Genomic DNA, 25,479 nt, shown 5'->3' with positions numbered 1-25,479 from the left:
CAGTCACTTCACCTTTCTGTGTCTCATTTTCCCCCTCGTTAAAATGAGGATAATGACATTAAGGTGCTTTGATTGCTATGGATGAAAAGTGCTATATAAGAACTAGATATTCTTATTAAAGAATGAAAGTCAGTTGTGAGCCTGAATGTTGAAGACTGAGAGGCCAATGTGGAAGCACTAGCAAACAGACACAATGTGGCCTTTGTTTCTGTCCTATGGCTAACATGATATTTTGGTGCATAAAATGCCTAGGTTAGGTTTTCCCCACTGAACATTTAAATTGAATTACCACGCATACAATTCCTGTTGTATATTACAGGTGGCACCCTCTGACTTCCCCATCCCCACTTCCCATCTTGAAACTAAAATACAGTATTTGAAAAGGAAAATTGTGCTGCCATAAATTTGAATCATCATCATCAAATTCTAGAGCAAAGTCTCAGCAAAAACAAGCAAAGTTGGTAATTTAATCTATCAGATTACTCAGTCTCATGTGAAGACAAGGAATGTGTAGCATCTTGTTTAAATATTTAATCCGCCTCCTTTAATGGCCAGATCCAAATCCTAATGAAGTCAATAGGAGTCTGAACATCAGTGAGAACAGGATTGGAGCTAACCATTTAGAAGATATAAAGGAGACAGTATGGCTCATTGGTTGGAAGTGGGGCTGGGTATCAGGACTCTTGCAAATTTTGTCATTGATTTGCATTGTGATCTGGGCCACCATTGTAAAACCAGCAGAGAATCAGGCCACATCTCTAACTTAAAGCACCACAGTATTTGTGTGTGGTTCCAATGCCAGGATTTTACAGAGATTTTGTTCACTGTTGATAGTTAAAGCTGCGAATTTGTCACGGAGGTCATGGATTCTGTGACTTTCCGTGACCTCCGTAGTGGCTGGTGTGCCTGGCTCAGGGGCAGCTCAGGCAGCCCCTGCTCCAGGCACACCGGCCACTGCTAGGGCAGTCTTGGGCCACTGCCCCTTCCTCTCACACAGCAGCAGAGTTTGGATGTGGGAGGGAGCAGGGGGTTGGGACACAGGATGGGATGAGGCGGGCTCTGGGCGGCGCTTACCTGGGGGGTTCCCCAGAAGTGGCGACATCCCCCTCTTTCAGCTGCTAGGCAGAGGCATGACCAGGCAGCTCTGCACGCTGCCTCCACCCAGAGCGCTGGCTTCATGGCTCCCATTGGCTGGGAACTGCAGCCCCTGGGAGCTGCAGGGGCGGTGCCTGCAGATGCCTGGATGTGACTGGCAGTTTCTTTTGTTTTCTGTTTCACTTTCATGACCATCAACAAAAAAAGAAAGCACAGAATGAAGATGTGTAACAATAGAAATGTTTTAAAAGGTAGACAAGGGCAAATGATCAGCAGCATTCTAGTCTTGCTCATTACAGACAAACCCAACCAAAGTCTAAGAATGTAAGTGCTTTATCACTTGAAGCAGAAAGACTTAATTTCCTTACAATGAACAACAAAGATTTACAGAACTGACATTTTCTATACTAAAGATGTTCAGCTTTTCAGAAGGTGGGAGATAATATTTATACTGGTATGGTAAGACCTGAGTTAAGTCCTGAAATTGTACCTAACTTCTCAAAGACAAAAAGTATTAGACAGGCAGAACTTTAGTCTAAATGTGTGGGTGAGATGATGGTGTAGGGAAGAGGGGCTTAGTATATAGTATCACTGGTATAGTGATCCAGGAGTTCACATTTGTTACTGGCTTGGTGAAATCTAATTATAGAACACATCAGTTTCGAGTATCTGCCCTGTTTTCTGACAGTCTGCCCTGAGGTAGGCACTCACAGTCATGCGCTACTCCAGACAGCGTGAACCGGCATTAAATGAGGATAGTGATATAATAGGCATTGTGGAAACTTGGTGGAATGAGGATAATCAATGGGACACAATAAAAGCAGGGTACAAAATATATGGGAATGAAAGAGTAGCTTGCACTAGTGGGGGATTGGCACTAAATGTTAAAAAGAAAAAAAGTCAAATAAAGTGAAAATCTTAAATGAATCACATTGAGGCATAGAATCTCTGTGGATAGAATTTCCATGCTTGAACAATAAGAGTATAGCAGTAGGAATATACTACTAACCACCAGACCAGGATGGTGACAGTGATTGTGAAATGCTTAGGGAGATCAGAGGCTTCAAAATCAGAAAACATAATAATAATGGGTGATTTCAACTATCCTCATACTGACTGGGTGAATGTCACCTAGGGTGAACAGACAGCAAGTGTGAAAAATTGGGACAAAGGGTGGGGGGTAATAGGAACCTATATAAGAAAAAGACCCAAAAATCAGGACTGTCCCTATAAAATTGGGACATCTGGTCACCCTAATGTCACCTCACGGTGTGATGCAGAGATAACATTTCTAGATACCATAAAATGACTGCTTGGAGCTGCTAGTCATGGAACTCACAAGGGGAGAGGCAGTTCTTGATTTAGTCCTAGGTGGAGCACAGGATCTGGTCCAAAAGGTAACTTAAAGGTAACATCCTTGTAGAGGGGGAAAAATTCCATAAATAAATAAAAATAGCCACCACGGTAACATTTAACTTTAAAAAGCTAAATCTACCAGAAAAAGAATGGTAGTTAGATGGAAATTATAAAGAGCAGTCACAAGGGTAAAATGCCTGCAAGCAGCATGAAGACTACTTAAAAACACTATAATAGCGACTAGGACAAAATGTATACACCAAATCAAAAAAGACAGCAGGACCACCAAAGAATGCCACCGTGACTAAACAGCAGGCCAGTTGAAGTAAAATATCATCCTTTAACATTTGGAAGTCAATGAGGAAAATAGAAAGCAGCACAAACTCTGGCAAATAATATGTACAAGTATAATATGAGAGGCCAAAAAAAATTGAGAAGCTACTTGCCAAAGCAGCAAAAATTAAATAGTAATTTTTTTTAAGTACATCAGAAGCAGAAAGCCCCCAGGCAGTGGGGCCACTAGACAACCAAGGTGTTCAAGCTGCACTCAAGAAAGACAAAGGCCATTGCAGAGAAACTAAATGGATTCTTTGCATTGGTCTTCACTGCAGAGGATGGTGGGGGAGATGCCCAAAAAGAATAGCTCTCATGTGGGTGACAATTCTGAAGTACTGTCTCAAATTGAGGTGTCACCAGAAGAGGTTTTAGAACAAATTGATAAATTAAACAATAATATGTCAGCAGCATCAGAAACTTCAGAACTCTTGGGTGAATACTAATGCAAATACAAAATTGCAGAACTACTGACTGTGATATGTAACCTATCACTGAAATCAGCCTCTGTACCAAACCACTGAAAGGTAGCTAATATAATGCCAATTTTTAAAAGGGCGCCAGAGGCGATCCTGGCAATTTTAGGCTAGTGAGTCTAATTTCAGAACTGGGAAAATTGGTAGAAACTATATTAAAGAACAGAATTATCAGACACATAGATAAACACAATTTATTGGGGATGAGCCAAGATGGCCCTTTTAAAGGGAAATATTGCCTTCTCCAGTCTATTAGAATTCTTTGATGGAGTCAACAAGCATGCAGACAAGGATGATCCAGTTGATATAGTGTACTTGGACTTTCAGGAAGCCTTAGACAAGGTCCCATACGAAAGTCTCTTGAGAAAACTAAATAGCCATGAGGTAAGAGAGACGGTCCTGTCATGGATCTGTAACTGGTTGAAAGATAGGAAACAAACGGTAGGAAAAATGGTGAGTTTTCATACCGAAGAGACGTGAACAACGAACAGAATCCCCCAAACACCTGTACAAGGACCTATGCTGTTCAACGTATTCATTAACGATCTGGAAAAGGGAGCGAAGAGGTAAAGTTTGCAAACAATACAACATTATTGCAGATAGTTGAGTCCAAAGCACTCAACTATGTGAGGAGTTACTGATGGATCTCATAAAATTGGGTGACTGGACAACAAAATGGCAGATGAAATTTAATGTTGACAGGTGCAAAATGATCCACATTGGAAAAAAAGTCCCAACTATACATATACAATGATAGGGTTTAAATTAGCTATTACCACCCAAGAGAGATCATGGAGTCTCTGTGGATAGTTCTCTGTAAATTTCCACTCAGTGTTCCACAGAAGTCAAAAAGGCCAACAGTATGTTAGGAACTATTAGAAAAGGCATAAAAAAAAAAAAAACCAGAAAATTTCATAATGTCCCTATATAAATCCATGGTGCACCCACACCTGGAATAGTATGTCCAGTTCTGGTCACCCGTTCTCAAAAAGAATATAATAGAACTGGAAAAGGTTCAGAGATGATCAAAGGTATAGAACAGCTTCCATACAAGGAGAATCTGAAAAGATTAGGACTGCTCAGTGTAGAAACATGATAGCTAAGGAGAATATTATAAAGGTCTATAAAATCATGAACGGTGTGGAAAAAGAAGTGTTATTTACCCTTTCATACAATACAAACACCAGGGGTCACTTGGTTCATGATTTCACAATGAAATAAATAAGCAGTAAAATATAAACAAAAGGAAATACTTTTTCTACACAGCTAACCTTTGGAACTTATCACCACGGAAGCTGAATGGCTAAAAGTATAACTTGGTTCGGAAAAGAAGAAGTGAACAAGTTCATGGAGGATAGGTCCATCAATGGCTATTAACTAAGATGATCAGGGACACAACCACATGCTTGAGGTGACCCTAAACATCTGACTACCAGAAGCTGGGGGTGGAAGACGAGGTGGATCACTCCATAATTACCCTGTTCTGTACACTTCCCCAGAGGTTTTGATATAGATCATTGTTGGAAACGGGATACTTGGAAAGATGAACCATAATCTTTCCGAGCATGGCAGCTCCTATGTTCTTGCATACACTTATTGCCTATTTGGAGAGCTATGCATTGTGTGTGTCTTCTGCCACGCTGCAGAACACCAATGTGATATATTCCCATGGGTCTTGCTTTTTATAGACATGCACCATGCGTACATAGGGCAACAAACAGTTTAAATAAAAATTTAAGGTCTAATCCTATAGTTCTTACACAGACAAACTCCTACAGAGTTAACAGGAGCTGTGTCTGCATAAGGACTGCAGGATAGACTGCTTCGTTGAAAAATGACACTTGAATCATTTTCTACCAACAGCTGAAGAAAGATTCGTGCTTAGGGACAGAATGGCGTACTTTGGCATGAGAGACCTGGGGTCAAAACCAGCCTCAGGTTTCCTCATCCTCCAAAGCTTGTGGAGCAAAGCTGCATCACAGAGTGGGTGAGTTAGGCCCACGTCCTGAAAGGTATTTAGCATCCAACTCCCATGGAAGTTAAAAGCCTTAATACCTTTGGGGATCTGGGCCTCAGGGTATAATTTTCAAAAGCACCTAAGGGTGGGATTCACAAGGGGGAATTAGGTTCCTGACTGCCACCTTAGGCACTTAAATTCAAAGTTTGGGCACCACTTTCACTCACTAACACTGCTGCCACCTAAGTTTCCACTGAGACATGAAGAGGACTAGGCATGTGCACAGCCCTAAGTCCTGACTCTGTCCAGCCACTCAGCACCTAACTCATACCTAAGCCCCAAGAGGAATCACAAACTAGGCATTCCCCTGCCTATCTTGCCTTTGGGGCCCATCACATAGGCATGCTCTGAGCACACAAAAGATGCCAACTGGAGGTGGCAGCAGTGGCCCATTATAATCTTTAGCCCAGTGGTTAGAGCACTCACCTGGGATATGGGAGACTCATGTTCCAGCCCCCCTAGCACCAGAGAATATTTAAATTATTTGCAATGGAACAGCTTCAACAAGAATGACAGACCTTCATCAAAAATACCTCACAGCCCAGTGTTTAGGCACTCTCCTGCGATGGGGGAAAACTACGTTCAAATCCTCTCTCCACATCAGGCAGAGAGAGGAACCTGGGTCTCCATTGATGAGAATGCCACATACTTGGTCTTGGACATGCAGGTTTATTAATTTCAAACCTTTATTTGAACGAAAAACATACCTTGTGATTAGACATACAGAGAAAGATAGTGATCAATTACCTTCTCCTGAGGCCTAGGTGGGTCACGATGGATTTCTCCTACGGTACTCTGATTACCCCTTACAATCTATCATTTTTTATACACGTCCAAATTACATATGAATTAGTTCTCCTCCTGTCACTAAGAATTACAACTATTATGTCTTATACAACTCAGACAATATGCATGAATAAGCGTCTATTGGCATAACTTTTGCTGTCTACAGTATTCTACTCTACCCTTTACTCTGCACAGGGGTTTTTGGGGACTCCTATGGTTTTGTCTCATTGCCTCCTGGCAGCACATTTTGTATATCTGTTGTCCTTCAATTTAAGCACATCCTGTGGTCAAAACTTCACCCAACATAGCAACTTATGAACACATCACTTAAGAAAATTTATATATAAACAATACCCAAGCCAAAGAAAGGGTAGGCCAAAAGACAGCCACATCAGCATAAGCATCATCTCAGCCTGTCTAAACTTATGCATCAGACATGATCTTTATAGCAATTCCAAGTATCTCCCACTTTGGGCCAGATTTAGAAAGGTATTTGAAATCCCACTGGACACCCAAAAGCACCTAGGCAAGTTAGGCTCCTAACATTGAAGTTAATGGATCTTAGGTGCCCAACCTACATAGACGCTTTTAAAAATCCCAAGAATCGTCTATCTTTAGGTGTCTAAATACCTTCAAAAATCTTGCTCTTAGGTCTCTAAATCCCATGACTTTCAAAGAGAATTAGGCTCTTAAGGGCTGGATCTAAAAAGGGGACTTAGGGCTTGTCTACACTACAGGACTATTTCGAATCTACTTAAGTCGAATTTGTGGATTCGACCTTATGAAGTCGAATTTGTGTATCCATACTAAATACACAAATTCGAACTTCTGAGTCCACATTCACGGGGCCAGCTTCGACTTTGGAAGCGGTGCACTGTGGGAAGCTATCCCACAGTTCCCGCACTCCCCGCTGCCCATTGGAATTGTGGGATTTCCCCCCAATGCATGCTGGGGGAAAAAATGTGTCGTCATTGAACCGTCAATCCCGCCCTCCCTGTCTTCCTTGAAAGCGCCGGCGGGAAATCTGTTCGCGCCCTTGTCTGGTCGGTTACAGCGCGGACGCCACAGCACTGCGAGCATGGAGCCCGCTGCGATCATCGCTGCACTTATGGCCGTTGTCAACTCCTCGCACGTTATCGTCCACCTCTTCCACAGTCAGATGCTGAGAAACCGGGCGAGGAGGCTCCGGCAGCACGGTGAGGAGAGTGGCGCAGACCTCTCAGAAAGCAGGGTACGCCGGGCAGTGGAGATCATGGTGGCAATGGGTCAAGTTCATGGTGTGGAACGGCGATTCTGGGCCCGGGAAACAAGCACAGACTGGTGGGACCGCATAGTGCTGCAGGTCTGGGATGACACAGAGTGGCTGCGAAACTTCAGGATGCGTAAGGGCACTTTCCTTGAACTGTGTGACTTGCTGTCCCCTGCCCTGAAGCGCCAGGACACAAGGATGCGAGCAGCCCTGAGTGTGCAGAAGCGAGTGGCCATAGCCCTCTGGAAACTTGCCACGCCAGACAGCTACCGGTCAGTAGCGAACCACTTTGGCGTGGGCAAATCTACCGTGGGGATTGCTGTCATTCAAGTAGCCCACGCAATCGTTGAGCAACTGTTCTCAAAGGTAGTGACTCTCGGAAATGTCCAGGTCATCATAGATGGCTTCGCCGCGATGGGATTCCCAAACTGCGGTGGGGCTATAGATGGGACTCACATCCCTATCCTGGCACCAGCCCACCAGGCCAGCGAGTACATTAACCGAAAGGGCTACTTTTCAATGGTGCTGCAAGCTGTGGTGGACCATAGGGGACGTTTTACCAACATCAACGTCGGGTGGGCGGGCAAGGTTCATGACGCGCGTGTGTTCAGGAACTCTGGTCTGTTTAGACGCCTCCAGGCAGGCACTTTCTTCCCGGACCACAAAATAACGGTTGGGGATGTGCAGATGCCTACAGTGATCCTCGGGGACCCGGCCTACCCGCTAATGCCCTGGCTCATGAAGCCCTATACAGGCGCCTTGGACAGAGACAAGGAACTCTTCAACTACCGGCTGAGCAAGTGCAGAATGGTGGTGGAGTGTGCTTTCGGACGTCTCAAGGGGAGATGGCGGACCTTACTGACTCGCTCGGACATCAGCGAAAAGAATATCCCCGTAGTGATTGCTGCTTGCTGTGTGCTCCACAATCTCTGTGAGAGCAAGGGCGAGACCTTTTTGGCCGCTTGGGAGGTTGAGGCAAATCGCCTGGCTGCTGTTTACGATCAGCCAGACACCCGTGCTGAGAGAATATCCCAGCGGGAAGCGATATGCATCAGGGAGGCTTTGAAAGCGAGTTTCCTCGCAGAGCAGGGTAACCTGTGACTGTCCACTTGATTTTAAGAGAGCCTGATCATAAACCAAGTTTCCCCCAGTTCCGAAGGACGTTTTAAAACTAAGGACATGTTTTAGTAATTAATAATAAATCTTTCGTTGACTTTGCATTTCTCTTTCTTCGTTGAAACATGGAAGCACTCTGTGCTGGTTAAGGTGTGCACTGATGGGTGGGTTTGCAGGAAGGGGCGAGGGGTGCCGTCTTTGGATAGGGGTTAACATGACGGCTGTGGGTTTGGGCGTTGGAAGGGGTGAGGGGTGTGGGGGAAGGGTGAGTATCTGCCCCTGGATGACGTCTCTTTTTGGGGCTCAGGGCACCGGGGAGGATCGTGACTACGGTCCAAGTGCATGTGAAGGGAAGCCTGCCTTTACATTCTGGGATGTCAGGCACCAGGACCCTGCACAAGCATACACATCAAGGAAAGACCCGGGGCAGCATACACCACACAGACTGTCCCTGGTGCCTAGTGACTGCAGTCTGTGTGTGCCCTGCAGTTGACCCTGCAGCCAAGTCTGTAGCATGGCACTGTGGGCTATGCAGTGAAATTACAACCCCCCCCCCCACAGAACAACAGAAAGTCTTCTGACACCAGAAACATGACGGAAACAGTCAGTAACACAAAACCGCTTTTAATAATGTAGTACACAGTGGGGGGTTTAAACTTGGAGTTGGGACTGGTTGATGCTTTAAGGAAAGAGCTTGTACAAATTTACAGCGCGACAGTTGTCTCGAACATTATCGGTGTGCTGCGGTGCAGGGACAGTTCTCACGGCCCCTACCGCCCCTCCGTCTTGTCACTTTGGGTGAGGGGACAGGACTTCTTGGCGTTGGAGGGCGGTTGCAGATGCACTGCAGGGGGGCTCTCTCCTCCTGACTGCGGTCTTGCAGAACATCTACAAGGCGCCGGAGCGTGTCCGTTTGCTCCCTCATTAGACCAAGCAGCGTTTGAGTCGCCTGCTGGTCTTCCTGCCGCCACCTATCCTCCCGTTCCATGTGTGTGCGATGCTGCTGACACAGGCTCTCCCTCGACTGTCTCTGCTCTGCCGCCTCCGCTCTGGAGCTGGCCATCAGTTCCTGGAACATGTCGTCCCTTGTCTTTTTCTTTCGGCGTCTAATCTGAGCCAGCCTCTGCGAGGGGGATGGCGGGGCAGTCCGGGAAGGACCCGAAGCTGTGTGATGCGAAAAAGTAGGTGATTTCCTTGAACAAATACATGTTTTCCAACAGTAAACACAGTCTAGTCAGTTTCAGTTAAGAAGACCAAACAGGGAACCAAGTCTCAGGAGATCTCGGAACTAGTCCGAGATTTCGGAATACGCTCTCATTGGCGGCGCGATTGCACTGGATAGTGCACAAGCGAGGAGAGACAGCTGCATCCCTCTTGCACAAAGTCCTGGTAAGCCTTACAGTACAGAGTGCTTATCAGTTACTGCTTAGCTGTGCTCTCCTGCTGGAGGCAATGTGCAAAGCAGAAAAGATGAGCGTTATGCGGCACCTCCCGCCAGTGAACGGGAAAGACCCCTGTATGCGTTTCCTCTGTGGCCTGCAACACGTGGCTGTTAAGCGAGGGTCATTCTTATGCAAAGTAAAACTCTGTTAAGCGAGGGTCATTCTTATGCAAAGTAAAAGTCTACCATGCACAATAGTAACAGTACACTAATTCCACTAATTAGATGCAGCACTTCCACAACGACATCACCCTGAGGCGTGTCAGGCGCACACAGAGAGAGCGGATGCTAACAGAAGCCCTGCACAGACCAGGACCATACGCTGCCATGCTCGTCGAGGCGATGGTCCCCCTGTACCTGAGGATGGCCTGGCGCGGAAGAGTGTGCTTCAACGGAGCACCCAATAAAGCACCTCTCCCAAGAAACCTCTTGCTGAGGCTTTTCCAGCTGCTCTCTGAGAGCTTTTTTGAACTATCCCCAGAGGACTATTGCTCCATTGCTGTTTGTGTAGACCTGCTGTTTGTCTAGTTTCATATTTAAAAATTGTTATATAGTATTTCTATTTTTTATATATATCCCTGTTTCTTAAAAAAAATAAATGTATCCCTGTTTGTAGCACTTACCGCCTGATCCTTCCCCTGATTCCGAGTCCGGGTTAACGGGCGGGGACGGTTGGTAGGGGATCTCTGTGAGGGTGATGAAGAGATCCTGGCTGTCAGGGAAAGCGGGAGTGGGTTCGATGTCGCCTGCGCCGTCCTCAACAGACCCTTCCTCATCTTCCCCATCGGCGAACAGGGAGGGGGAACTGTCCCGGTACACTATTCCGTCCTCGGAGTCCACCGTCACTGGTGGGGCACTGGTGGCAGACCCACCTAGAATGGCATGCAGTGCCTCGTAGAAGCGGCATGTCTGGGGCTGGGCTCCGGAGCGTCCGTTTGCCGCTCTGACTTTTTGATACCCTTGTCTTAGGTCCTTCACTTTCACGCGGCACTGCATCGCATCCCGGCTGTATCCTTTGTCTTTCATGGCTTTAGAGACCTTCTCGAAGGTCTTCGCGTTCCGCTTGTTGGAGCGCAGCTCCGAGAGCACAGACTCCTCGCCCCACACAGCGATCAGATCCTGGACTTCCCGGTCAGTCCATGCTGGGGACCTCTTTCTATTCTGGGATTGCCCGGACTCCTCTGCTGGAGAGCTCTGCATCGTTGCAGGTGCTGCGGAGCTCGCCCCGATGTGCAACCAGAACGTCAGATTCAAACCGCCCAGACAGGAAAATGAATTCAAATTTTCCCGGGTCATTTCCTGTGTGGCTGGCCAGAGAATCCAAGCTCGGAATGCTGTCCAGAGCGTCAACAGAGTGGTGAACTGTGGGATAGCTCCCGGAGCTGCTAAGTTCGATTAGCATCCACACCAAGCCTAATTCGAGCTAGCAAGTGCGAATTTAGCGTTACTCCACCTGCCGGGGTGGAGTACCAAATTCGAACTAAAGAGCCCTCTAGTTCGAATTAAATGGCTTCCTGGTGTGGACGGTTGAGCGGTTAGTTCGAATTAACGCTGATAAATTCGAATTAAAGTCCTAGTGTAGACCAGGGCTCAGACTCAGCATTGCACTGCCTAACTTCTATATGCCCTACAAGGTGGTATGGGCTATGGAAGAGACCATGCTCATCTCCCACCTTACTCCTGCCACTGTCTATGTTTTGCAAGTCAGCTGGCATGCTTTTAGCATTGTCAGGTATCCCAGCTGATCTGCAAACGTAATGGCACCTGTGTGTGCATTCTTATGGACTATGACTGTCAATCAAATGTCTTTTGCATCTTTCCCTGCCTACTGAAATCTCAATTTTTGCCTTTTCTTCAGCTCTTTCATCTGCAAAACTATAATTACACTAATATTCAGAAATGTATAACAAGCAGTTTTATGTTTGCATAATAAAGCATTTTTCATTGCAAACTTTGTAATTCACATTAATTTTGGAAGAATTATGGGATTATTGTTTTTTCATTAGATTAAATATAAAAGTTTCACTATGTAGTGAAAAAACATCTAAGAGGCAGACAAGACTGCATTTACTCCACACTGACAATAAAACCCATATAAACAGACACTTGACAGCTCTCTTCCTAGCAACCAAGGTCTTTTGTCAACAAAACATCTAATTTGTTTTCTGTATCCAGATTTCTTGCATATGACCCTTCAGCAGTTCAATAACTATCAGGAATTTGCAGCAGGAAAATCAGTGAACGTTCCACCCAGTGAATAAGCAGTCTCATTTATTGTCTGTAATATTTGCATTATTTTAAAAAATATATCATACGAAGAACAAATTGGAGTGACTTTTGAGCTTACTATAATCAAAAATACATTTATATAGCAGCCATCAAAGGATTTTAGGCCAAAATACACACCAGGTGTGCCTACAGTTCAGTACCTGACTCTATACTGGGCACCTGTATTATTATTTGTGTTGCCATAGCACTTCAGAGCCCCTGATTTTCAGAGATGGTCCCACAAAAGACAATATTTAGATGCCTAGTTTTAGACACCGGGCTTGAAAACTTTGTCATTACTTCACACGTTTATTTGCCAGCTATATGACTTGACCTTTTAAAATATTGGCCACATGCTAAGAAGTACTGAGCAATTGCAACTCCCCATTGAAGTCAGGTACTGAGCACCCGTCAGGCTTTTGCTCTGTCTTTTCTGGGCCAAGGTAGTTGCAATGATTTTGCTCACGAAGCAGCTATTTTGGATCCCTTATGATCTCTGTAGGAGACGGGGGATACAGAAAAAGCCATAAGAAAAGAGAAATGTAACAATAAGGAATAATGAGTGAGCAACAGTAGTAAAGCAAAAAAGAAAGGGAGGGTTGAAAGTGTTTGCTAATGGACCCTTTCTTGACATAGCTCCCTCTTCTCTCCCTCCAAGAAATATTAGAACCAACCCCACTTTCCATTTTCCCACTCATATATGTGGTTTGTCCTCTCCAGAGGGAGGGCCCCAGGAGTCTTCCTGCCCCCATGCAGGAATGTAACCATGGTTGCCTGGAAAGCACCTCAGCCTTGCATGGAGAATGGGAGTAGCTGGTAGGGGTGAATGGGTGTGTGGCCATCTCCTGGATATTCACTACTAGAAAGCTATCTTCCCTCCTGCCCCTGAAAAAGCCCTAAGCTGAATCTTTGGAGGAGCAGATGGTCTGCCTTACCCCTATTCTTCAATAGCAGGACCCAGAACACATTCTGCTGCAGTCCATAGTGGCCCACTCCTTTTAGCTCATTAAAATGCCCCAAAGGTCAGTATGGAATTGTGACAATAATCCCAGTTCTCAGATGAGGTATCTGAGAATAGCATAGAGCACACAGCAGCGAAAGCACAGAGGGAAGGGCATATGAGCTGCAGCATGATTTAAATGTTAAAGGCTGAAAACAGTAGACTTCAAGTGAAGCATTTCTGACTCTCATGGCTAAGTGCTAATGTGCATTAACATATGGGAATCCAGCAAGTTATGCATCTGTATTTACCAGTGTTTAAAGATCACACATCTTATTTTAGTATTTTTTCCATTTCTTTCAACCTTAATGTTTTATTTATGAATTAATGATTATTAACGGTTTGAAACTTCATTATAAAATATCCTGGGGAATGTCACTAACCGTGGCCCATTAAGTTATTATTCCCAAATATCTAATTTAGATTTAATAAAACATCTATTGAACATTGATAAAATAATAAATGTATTAAAAAATTATTCACAGCGGTAGCATTATGCTAAATACGTAACTCAGTCTACAATCTATAGTTCTGTTGTCAAATGTGCATGCAAATGTTTGATGTAATCACTTAGTATCTAACGTCCTGGAACAGACCTTCAAACAAACTTCAGTGAAAGATCTATTTAAGATTGTGTTTTCAACAAACTCTTGTATCAAATGAGATGCAGCCTGTGTGTGGGGACCTTGGATCTACCTATTTGTCTGTCTGTCATAGGATTTTATACTGCTACCTCTCACTGTAATATCCAAGACCTTCCATATAAAAATCAATAGGAATAGTGAAGTCCTTAGTGAACTCCTTAAGAGTGTCTCTGGAATTTTCTCCCTTTCCGGGGTATTTCTTTGTTTTGCTTTGGATCAGGCCTTCAGTGACCATACCTGGACCGGCATCTCTAAATGATAATGTATCATGTTTCTAGAGAATGGCATTATATTTTCAGTGTTAACTTCCTATCCATGTTTCATTGTTCTCCAACAATCTATTTGCACAGACATCTCCCCTGAGCTGCCACAGAGGATTCTCAGGGCCAAATATTTTCAGAAGTCCATGCAGATTTGTGCAAACACAATAAAAGCATTTCAAACCCTAAAGCCTAGCTCAAGTCAAGGTTTGTGTAAGCCCATAGAGATATGCCTGTGCAAACCTCAAACCGCATTTCAATATAATCAATGTAATAGATATTAAGGTGAGAAGAGACCATTAGGCCATAGTCTGATCTCCTCTATAACGCAGGCTGGAGAATTGGTAACTGGTCATAACAATGACCTTGGGGCAGTCATTAACCTCTCTCAGCTCTTCACTCCCTTTATTTCCTGACACTTAAACCAGATTTTAATCTAGAACAAAATTCTGACTCTTACCTCTAATATTCTATATACTTGGTCAAGTTCTGCTGTCCTTATTCAATCCTTACTCAGTCAATACTCGTATAGATTTTTACTGGAGTTTTGATTGACTAAGAAGATATTAAGAACGTCAAGATCCAGGCCCCTTTTATGAAAGACCTTTTGAACATCCAGATTTACCGGCATCAAATCACCTTTAGCTACTGCAAGAGTAACTAAGGTTGTACAACTGGGAACAAAGATCAATCTCTTACCAGCTCTTCCGTGTGTCACATTCTCATGACGTACACTACATTCACTTTTCCAGAGAAGTCGACATGGCTACAGAAGCACAGTTTTCTCTGTGGAAGTCTCATACAGTCCTAAGGCCCCAATTCAGGAAGACACCTAAAAGATGCTTAACTTTAGGCACACAGTATTCAAAAGAGAAAGCAGCTGGCTTCAGAGCACTCCCACCTCATTTTAGGGGGTGGGATGGCTTCTGAGCCTCCCTCAAAGATAGGAGAAGGAGGATTCACACTTCAAAATAATAGAGGGGGTGGCCAGATGTGAGGAAAGGAAAGGATTCCCCTCAGAAGGTTCATTAAGCTTTCAGTAACCATGCAGGTTTCTGTTAATTTAGCCAAACAAACCTCTTGTGAAGTTCACCCACCCCCATTAAATTCCTGACCAGTGACGCCTGTGACACAAATGGTAACACAACAAGCAGTGTCACAAACAAGGATTGCCTAGGAAAGGAAACTGAACTGGAAGCCATCCGCTTAAGCACTGTACTACCAATATCTGTTATTGCATTACAGTAACAAGCAGAGCCATAACATTTTATTTTATATGTACAGCATTTATAGCCATGCTTCAGGGAAAAATAGACTACTACAGCTCTCCAGGAAGGATAATGAGAGAGGATACGTATACAGCTAGCCCAAAGAGAAAACAACAAGGCAGCATCCGGACTTGGGCTGAGCTGAGCAAAAGATGGTTCATAAAACACTTTAAATAAAGTTAACATAGATAAATCATTTAATAGTGATTAACAGAATTGCTTTCCAAATGAATTATTATAAGATATAATATTCAATAAACATGTACAAATGAGTTAGATGGGTCTAACAGTTGATTTGTTATAATAACCTATTCAAAGCATGTCTAAACTGAAGGCATACAATTATTTATTCATACCTCTCAAATGTGTTATAACAATATATTCAGAGGGAATGACTGTTAATTATTTATTGTTATTAAGAAAGCACCGTATTTATGAGGATTACTATCACAGCCACTCTCTTGAGTTTGTTGTTCATTCCCTGCTTTTGTCTGTGCTCAGCACTGTGGCTCATCCATGTTTCCCCAGACACCTCAGAATTTGCTCTTGTAAATACAGATTTCTACTTTATGAGATTGTTAACGTGAGTGCTGTACACACAAGCCTGTCCCCCAGCTTTTGGACACAAACAATGATACAGAATACAGAGACTATATCTATCTCACACACACACACACCATTATGTCTGTTTGTATGCATATAAAAAAAATAGTTGGAGGTGCTAGCCATGTGATAAATTGAATAGCCATATGACAGCATTCTATGACAGAAGGGTTCTAGTGGATTCCACAATCTGTGCCACGTTACCCAGGGAGTGAGTTATGCCAGTCATCCCAAACACACATTGTTAAACCTTTGTGCCACTGTCTATGTACTTTGTATATGCCATGCAGGTTACAGATTATGTATTTTATGAATGTTAGATTTTTTTTAAAAGAAATTCTGGGACTATTTCTTGTAAAGCCATGTGCCCTCATCCTCACTAGTCCAATTCTGCAGAGTTCTGCTGGAGAATGTTTCGGAGCTGTTGTACAGCTTTTCCATACCAAAAAAAAAAAAAAAAAAAAAAAGATTTGCTCTTTGCCTGTGCAATTTATCAAGCAGCCACCATTTTTAGAGGTTTGTCTAGTATGTGATTATTTTACACATCTCTACCACCAAGATCTGTCAAACAGTTTCAATACCCCCCAAAAAGGATTACCAGGCATATCCCTAAGCAAGCAGGCAACAATTATTTTTAAACATTATGAAAACTTCCTCTTTCAACATCGCACTTGCTTAGGTCATATCAAAGATTTAATGGGTCAGATCCTCAGCAGTTATACAGCAGCACAGCTTTGCTGATTTCAGTGGAACTGTTCTGATTGCTGAAGATCCTGCCCCATGTGTTGTTTGAGTTCACAAAAGCCTTCTGGAAAACAACACTTAGATTGTTTACCACCATTCCTGTTGTGGTCCAAATAGGGTGTGGAAACTGGCTAAAAGCACTGTTGATGAAGCTTTGTGAATCCCATGAAGCCACATCTTAATTGCGTGACTATTGGAAAAAATTCTTATTTACCAAAAAAAATCTTCACCTGCCCAATTCAGTTTGTAATGAATTGGGTGAATCACAAATCTAAAGGAACATGCTTTATTGATTCATTAACAAGTCGCTAAAGCTTGCCTGAATCCACTCCAATGAGACTAAACACAGTAATCCAACTGCACTGAACTGCAGGAAACAGCAGTGTCTTCACATCTGTTCTGATGGATACCCAATGAGACTAAACATGCCCAATAAGAGTAAACACAGTATGCTGCTAGTTTAATGGTAAGTGTGCATAAGAGACAAAGACTCACATTTTCTCTTTATTAGCCCTTACATTGTGCCATCAGCTTCTTTGTAATTTATTTACCCAAGACGGCTTGACTCAGATGCAGCATCTGTTTGTCATTGAGATCCTGCTCTTCCCAGTTTTACAGATGGATTAAGTAAACCACAAGAGGTCAGGCTGCTTTCCCAAGGTCACACAGTTACCTATTGCTCAGACCAGATTAGATGCTTGCACCTTGGTATCTGTATCCAGGTATCCAGTATTTGTTTTGACTACTAGACCTTACATGCCATGAGACTTAATACATATGTGTGTGTATTGTATAGTATGTTTTATAAACATGTTTTTGTATTTCTTATACAACTGATAGCACAGAAGAGACATCTTCATTAAGAACAAGTAAACTTGGTTTACTTAATTTTGGATATTCTCAAGCATTGTGGTTTCAAAATTCAGACTCAAACATTATTTGGTACATGTCCTGCATGATAGAGTACACTGTACTTATATATAGTGATACATTTATTTACCATAAACCTTGGTACAACAATAGCAATGTAAATATATTGCAGTTTTATAGCCAGCTTAACTCCTGGATTCTGCCAAATTCCACCAGCAGACACCCAGATGAAGCCTTCCATTCCTTCCCCATTGGCAGAAATCCCATCCAAAAGGGAACCCTGGAGTCTCCAAAAAGGCATCCAGTGGAATAGTTTTAAAACAACCCACTTTAAAATAGTACAGCTGCCAATATGTCTGCCTCTCCCATAGATTCACTATTCTAATAGGTGCACCCTGATCTAGTCACCAAATATAACAATATTCTTTATTTTGTACTTCACCTGTTTCCCAGGTATCCTGATCCCAGTGCCTCAAACAGGAGGTCCATGCACAGAACAACTGCAGAATCTGGCACAGGATTTTAGATATCTGTTAATTAGACAAATAAAGCAATAAGCAGTTTAGTGGCATCCAAAGAACTTGGGAGAAGAATGTTATGCTCTTTAATTATTTCCTTATTTCTAAAATCAACAAACCTCTGGTGCTAACAATTTTTCTTTAGAATTTTTTCCTCAGCAGGGTAGCTCTCTGTGCTAAATTATCACTTTGAGCCAAACTGTATGTTCAAAGCAGGCAATATTCAATATACTAAAGTGATACTGAATCCTGCAATCAGAAAGAAAGACAAAAGTTTCAAAAAGATTTTAGAATTTAGATTGATATAACTAGCTGCACCGAATGCTTTGAAGTTTGCAATGGAAATCTCTAAAACATTTTCTGTCTGTGTAGCGTGTATAAACAGACACAAAAACAGGCTTTGTAAGGGAACAATCAGTTTTCCAGCTTAGCACTTTCCACTGTCGATATCTGAGAAATACTTTAGCCATCGGAAGTGTTATCAGTGAAGGTAAATTCACCCTTTTCCTGAAGGCCTATGTCTCACTTCTGTGCTCTTACGAGAGGTGCTGAAAACGGTCTCAATTGTAACCCTTGCAAATTGCTTTTGGCTGGTTGTTTTAACAGGAGCTAATGCCTGGTACACCACTGCACCATTTTAACTATCCTTGCGGCAATCAGTTCTTCCACACGGCTAACAATCAGTACCCAAGAAACCCTGAACTTTATTAGTTGTTTAATTAGAGTTGGAGGTGGACGTCGAGAGCTGTTCTATTGAAAGATGAAGCCAAGGTTACCAAAATTTTCATAAAGATTTAGATTTTTAAAATGTTGAGAAAAAGGATTGGAAAGGGGAAATTAATTGAAGAAATGCAGTCCCTATCTGCTGCTTCTTGTCACTTCACTCACAATGACTGAAATGTTTTTATAGGTTCCTCTGTTCTCTTTAGTATCTGTGTAATTTGTTTCATTTCCAACTCTCCTGATGCACACGCTGACACAAGCTCCAGGGTGCTTCCAGTTTTCAAAAGGTCAGAGAGGGGGGAGAAGGGGACCCAGGAGACAAGTTTCAGATTCTCATGCTCCAGAGGTGCAGAGCAGACAAATCAATTGCTGCGGGAGGAAAGCAGAGGAGACCTGGGAGCAATGGGCAAAACAGGCTGCTCCCTGGAAGATCCTGGAAGGGCGATTACTTGTGCTGAATGCCTCTTGGAGCCTCTCAAATAATTGTCATCCGGATTGCAATGTCATGTTCCTGAAGCCAGAGCAATGGGATGGTTTGATCGTGGCTGTGCTGGAGAGGATCTTACAGGACATCCAAACTTCTTGAATTTTTTGCAAGTATTTCTTGGGCTGTGTAGTCCAAGCCCACAGCCATGTCCATATCAAAAAGCATCCAGAGACCTTATCATTCTGGTTGCCCCTTCCTGATATATTTTTCTATCTTTCCATAGAGACAGCTGGCTGAGGAAAGCTCCTCCTCCCAAGCCCACCTCTCTTCGATGCCACCATGCCACTGCCCACTCCCTGGCATGCTGTCTTAGCCATCGTACAAACTCCTATAGGCTGGCTGGCATAGTGACAACTGCTAAACAAACCCCAGCTAACCTCAGCCTCAGGGTTTCACTAACCTCCCAGCTCCCTGTGCTGTTACTGCTCGCTCACCTAGTCTACGTCTGCATCTCCAAAAAGCCACCCCTAAAACCTCTGTGCTTTGATCTTGGGCCTAGTCATTACTTGTTTGGAGGTAGCTGACATATCAGTAAGTAGAACAATGGTCACATCTCTACTAAAAGAGCCTAGAAATAGATAAATACATCCAAAACTGCCAAAGGTAATACCTTTAGACATCTTACAAAGTAATTTCTGGGGGCATAAAAAACCCTCTGCTACTCATACTTAATGTGCTTCTTTTTTACCTTATTTACAATTGTCTGTTTAATCAAGTCCATCTGTAATATAAATGTGATCATCATTATGCTAATCTCTGCACTAGACATGCAAATAGATAAACATCTGCATGCCTAATGTAAGTTTTTGTCTATAATGTTGTGTGCCTATTTACTATTTGTATTTTATGACTTATGGATTTCTAAACCTTTAAATTTATATCAGTACTGTGGCATATCTGCAAGCAGAGACAGTTTTATGAGCACTAAAAAAGCTGCAACGCACAACCACTAAATACTAATGACATAAATGGTATCCACTAATGGTCTCTATTTTTATTACAATACAAAACTTCAATATATTGCAATTACCACTGCACTCAGACTGAACCAATACATACTGTACAATGCCAATTTGTATCCCTATTGCATTATTTGCTGTATATAGTTCAGCTCGATTGCAAATGGTGACTGAATGCTCAAGTCAGCAGTTATGGCTAAAATTCTATTTACAGACAGTCTCGCAGTTAACTAATACCCTAAATTGTCACATATGCCAATGCATAGACATTTCCCAAGCTCCACAGTATTAATAGCATGTAAGTGTCACATGTCTTAATGCACCTGTCAAAAGCCCAGTAATTCTGCAAAAGTAAAACATGTCAAAAAGAAAAAGGAAATTATCTTCTTTTAGTTAAAAACTATTAAATGGGCATTTTGATTATAAAATATCGCTATGAGCCAGTGTTTGACAGTACGAGTCTGCAACGAGGTTGACACTATGAGGCTGCTTTTTCTCTTGTAAATGAATTGTTTTTAATGTCAAATTCCAGAATTCTCATTCAAATGCATAACAAGGGCACTACCATTTATTTTAATTATCAAAAAATGGTTCTATTAGGACTTTGAGACATGATGGGATTTCCAGTGCTGCCAGCATGATCAGAAGCAGGAGGTACCTGGGAACTCTCTCTCACATATGGCTACAATAGGCTTTCCATCAGTCCTCTAGGGATAAACAGGGGTCCAGTCTGTGACTTTGACCAGTCAGAAAATTGCAGTGAAAAATGACTTTTCAGCGACTCTCCCAGAACTGTAGAATCCTACTTGAAACAACATTTTACTGGTGTTAGCATGGGGAAATAAAGACTGGAGGCAATGTTCTCTGCTACCCTGCAGCTTGGGCAGTCAGTTTCCCCCATGCAAATCAGTGGTCATAAATGGCAGATAGATGGTTACCATTCTGATCTGATCATATTTAACATTCCCTTTGCATTGGTGCAAATGACTACAAGACAACAGACACTGACCCACAAAAATCTTTCCCACTCTAAGGTTCTATCTGGTGATTACAGGGCCAAACTGGCAGATGACATCAGTGTAATTATTCCAGATTTATACTGGTGTAAAAATTGCAGTGTTTGGCTCCAGATCTGGGCCTATTGCCAACCTAAAGCCAATCAGGAAACATGTTTTGTTTCTCACAAAAAGTTTGGTGAAAACAAAAAAGTTTTCATTTTCATCAAAACATTTGTAGAGTTTTTGGGATTTCTATTCAGTCTCCCCCTCCCCCAAAATTGAGAAAAACCTAAAATTTTTCTCTTTGTCAAAAAGGCAATTTTCTCAAAAAAATTTCAACCAGCTCCAATGCAACTGTGTACTTACCTCGGTCTGTGATACAGGAGTCTGGGCAGATGGGGCCTGCTAGGGAGAAAAGGTTCATATGGACTCTTGGAACTTGCCTCTGAGAGGATTCTAATTAAATGACTTGATGGCGCCCCATATTTGTTTGAAGTCACCTTGGTGTTGAACTGGGATTAGGACTCGGGCTGCTGCACTGAAACTGCTAGATCATTCATCTTTTAATTAACTTTGTAGTCCTAGGTAGTAAGACTGTACGGAACTGCCAAGAGTCACTTCACAAGCATCACAGACTAAGAATTTATTATTTGTAAGAATGTGCCCATAATGAAATTTTACCATTTCTGCCAGTAAATACAGCTTTTTCTTTCTTTTTGCAAACATGCCAATATTTCACAAAGAACAAAGCTGAATTTTCCTGACTTCGAACCACTACAAAGGTTTCATTTTTTTATGACAAAATTTGCATGTATGTTTTAAAAAGGTATGTTTACCTATGGGAAATGCATTTCACTTTCATGAAAACCAGTTAGGATTTGAGGTAAGCTCACAAAATGTATCACATTATTGCAAAATTATAGGAGGAAAAATTGTTCAGCCTTCAGTTTGAGAGTTATCTTCCTTTCTTTCCACATCCTGGACATGCCCCTGGACGGATGCCTTTGGGAATGTCCCTTTCTGTATATCTAGATGTTTGCTAATTGTGATATCTCTTGCTCTGTGTTTCTTTTTCTTTAATGTCCCATATACTCTTTGCCTTTAAAATCTCTTTACTGTCAACTCTGTCAGCATACTCTAACTATTACCTTTTTAGCATGGAACTTTACTTTGTCTGAAAACGCAGCTTTCAGTTGAACAGGTTTTTATTTGGGCTTATGTACATTTAATTTCATGTCTCTATGGAACTGAACACATTTAAACTGATCATTTAAAACATGCAGAATCCTAAATAATAATAAAGCAATTTTCTGAATGTAAAACATCATTTATAATAAAATATTTTGTTCTTTTCCCCACGTTTTTATAATAATATTTAGAATATTGCTTTTAATCATAATAATGGCCTTCCAACCTATTATATTTGGGATAAAACCTATCTGGCCTATTTTTATTACCCTCCCCGTTAATGGTACTAACCTCTTTGCCGTTTTTTCCAATAAAATATTCAAATCAATGTTCACTCAGGTACAGTTTTAGGAAAACCAGACCTTCCAAGAGAACACAGCCAAGGGATTAAAATTGTGGATCATCCAAGTTTCTTGACACTATTTTTCCCCCATTACATCCACCTCGCTAAATGATCAGTTTTCACCAACAAAGTTGCTTAGTGCCAGCTATGTACATTAAAGCTTCCCAACAGGGGCTATGGTGTTCCACACCTCTGAAAACCAGCCCCTGGGTGTCTCACATGCAGTGCCCAAAAATTGAGGCATCTGAAGTTATTGGAAAATTTTGGCCTTCTTCGAGTTCCCACAGTGAGTCATTGGCAGAATGAGGAATAGAAGCAAGGTCTTGTGTCCTAGCCACTGCCCCATAGAAAAGATACTATCTGAGTACTCTAGCCAAATGTTTTTGTCTTAAAAACATGAATCAGGTTTATTTGGAATAGACTGGCTTTTACAAATACGTAAAGTAATTCCTCTTTATGCTGCCAGAGGTAAATCCTCTCCACTGCTACAGCCTGAGTGAATGGCCTTTGTGCAAGAGGCTTCTACAGCAATCTGAGGAGATGATCTTCCCTACAGGTTACCGAGTGGCAACAAAGCTGCTTCACTGCTGCCACTGCAGCTTCCAGGTTACAGTTACCTCTGTGGCTGCTGTACTCCCATATGCACGAAGGTATGACCAGTGGAACCATATACTCATGGGTATAGGAAAGGAAAATGCCTTTTTAAATGTTTGTTCTGCTTATAACAATATGGGAAAAGATCTATAATGTGTTGCAATATCTTACAAAACTCTTGTTTTGTAATCCTGGAGATGAATAGCCCCAATCTTAAAAGAAGCTGCAATGTGAATGCATATTTTATTCCAAGTTGTGTCTGTTCAGACTGTTCGTGAAATACTGATAAATGCTACAATGGCGATTCTTTTACTTCCCTTTCTGCTTTTATGTCATTGTCAATACCTGTCCTTCCCCTGGTGCTGTCAGCTGATGCCTGTCTCATAATTCTTTGAGTAACAGCATTAGACAAAAAAGAAATTAGGTTCAAATAAAACTGCCAGGTAGAATGTCGCATGATGAGATTATGATGCGAGTTGTGTTGTGCGGCAGGCACATATCTGCAGACTGGTATCACTAATTGACCAACAGTGAACTTACATATTTTTTTAATTATTCTAATGTGTTATTTAAGAACAGAGAAAGGATACTGCAGTGATTTTCCCCCTTATAGTAACACTAATGAAAATGGGTAGTAAGGAATGTACGTATTAAGCTATTTTGGGTTAGATTTGTAGAACTGTGCACACCAAAAAGTGCTAAAGAATATGTAGCAACCATGAAGAATACGAGCATGTAGGTGCTATCCACAGAAATAAGAATGGGTAATTTTAAAAAATACATGCTATTGATGCTGGTGGTTATAAAGATATTACTATAGCACAGATCAGAGGCCTATCTGAAATGAGTGGGTGATCCCGTTTAGCTCCTTTTGACAAATTATTTGTATTATTTATATTACAGCAGCAATTAGACACCATTGTTCCTATCACAAAAACTACCACCATTACTAGCGTCAATTGGCCCCCTTGTTTGTGGGTCATCTCAGTAAAGAGGCCAAGGACTGAATGGGCATGGAGCATGCATTAAATTCTGTCCCTCTCATAGGTCGCCCCACCAATCAGCATTGAAGGAAGGCAGGTCATACCAGAGAAGCTCACACTGCTGCTGCCTATGTTGAACTTGCTTCTGGAGAGACTTCAGTCTCCAGGTCACTCAATCCAGCAGCAGAAATCATTGAAGCAATTAAGCTGGGAACATAGCATGGATAAGAGAGACAATGATAATTGCTGTGGTCATAAATAACAGAATGGATTCAAATAAACTTAGTAAAGCTTTAGATAATCATCCAGATATTTGGAATAGTGTCTAGTCTGAACAGCCCAATCCAGTTTTGCTACATGGTTCTATGCTACAGTCCCCAACTTGCAATGCTGAAGCTTATGAGTTCCAGACCCACAAGAGTAATAAACATTTTATTTATTTCTGTATACCCAGGTACCATGGTGATAGGTGCTGTACAAGAATATCTTAGATGGATCGATATAACAGATGAACAGTTGGAAGTTCTCTCATCACTCCTTATGAAATCACTAGAAAGCTGAACTCGCGGGACAAAGGTGGTGAAGACAGATAATCGAGGCAAGTGAGAAGCTAAAGTCAATTAATCTTATAAGAGAAAACAGAACAATAGAATGGCTGGAGGGTAGTTGTATTCAGAGGAGAAGGAAGAAGTGGTGGAGTCAGTTGTCAAAGACGGCATAATAGCTGTGGTTCAGATGGTCAGAATGGAAGACAGCAGTCAAATACTGGGGCTGATACTTGCCCAGCAAAATCTCCTTCTGACTTCATTGAGTGTTTTGCGCATGTGAAAAATGCAGGACTGGCCCAATACTATAATGTTGAGGGAATGGTTTTAGGGACACATTAGTAAAAGACCCCAAAAAATTATGACTGGTGGTGGTGGCTAATCATTTGTGTATAAGAACTGAGAAGGATGCAATACTCATGGTGAACTAAATAGCAAGTGGTGAGATATAAAAGTAGATGTAGAAATAATGACTAAGATGACAGCTGTAGTGATGGGAGGAGAGGAGCAGTGTGGATAGCAGAGGAGAATTGGAGTGTCTATCAGGAGATCTTCACAAAGATGATTTGTAAATATGTCTTGACATTTCTAGTCATTCAGGGACCCTATTCAACT

The 25,479-nt window shown here is 42.2% G+C and overlaps 2 long non-coding RNA genes across 6 annotated transcripts in view; one reads left to right on the top strand and one right to left on the bottom strand.

The window, feature by feature from the left end:
• The window catches only part of LOC123349264, a 279,415-nt gene extending 254,408 nt beyond the window's left edge, over positions 1 to 25,007 (top strand). The window contains exon 6 of the long non-coding RNA XR_006573446.1: positions 24,774 to 25,007. This is a non-coding gene — a long non-coding RNA (uncharacterized LOC123349264). The remainder of the gene's footprint in view (positions 1 to 24,773) is intronic.
• The window catches only part of LOC123349263, a 60,392-nt gene that overhangs the window by 13,277 nt on the left and 21,636 nt on the right, over positions 1 to 25,479 (bottom strand). For 2 of the 5 annotated variants that reach the window (XR_006573439.1, XR_006573438.1), the window contains exon 2: positions 17,969 to 18,056. This is a non-coding gene — a long non-coding RNA (uncharacterized LOC123349263). Of the gene's footprint in view, positions 1 to 14,740; positions 14,874 to 17,968; positions 18,057 to 18,163; positions 18,294 to 20,871; positions 21,010 to 25,479 lie in introns of those variants that run through there. The other 3 variants (XR_006573442.1, XR_006573440.1, XR_006573441.1) reach the window with 3 other exon arrangements.

Source organism: Mauremys mutica, chromosome 14 (assembly GCF_020497125.1).
Source record: "Mauremys mutica isolate MM-2020 ecotype Southern chromosome 14, ASM2049712v1, whole genome shotgun sequence".
Classification (NCBI taxonomy): domain Eukaryota; kingdom Metazoa; phylum Chordata; order Testudines; family Geoemydidae; genus Mauremys; species Mauremys mutica.
The sequence above is the reverse complement of the archived record's forward strand: the minus strand, read 5'-3'. Positions and strand labels throughout refer to the sequence as shown.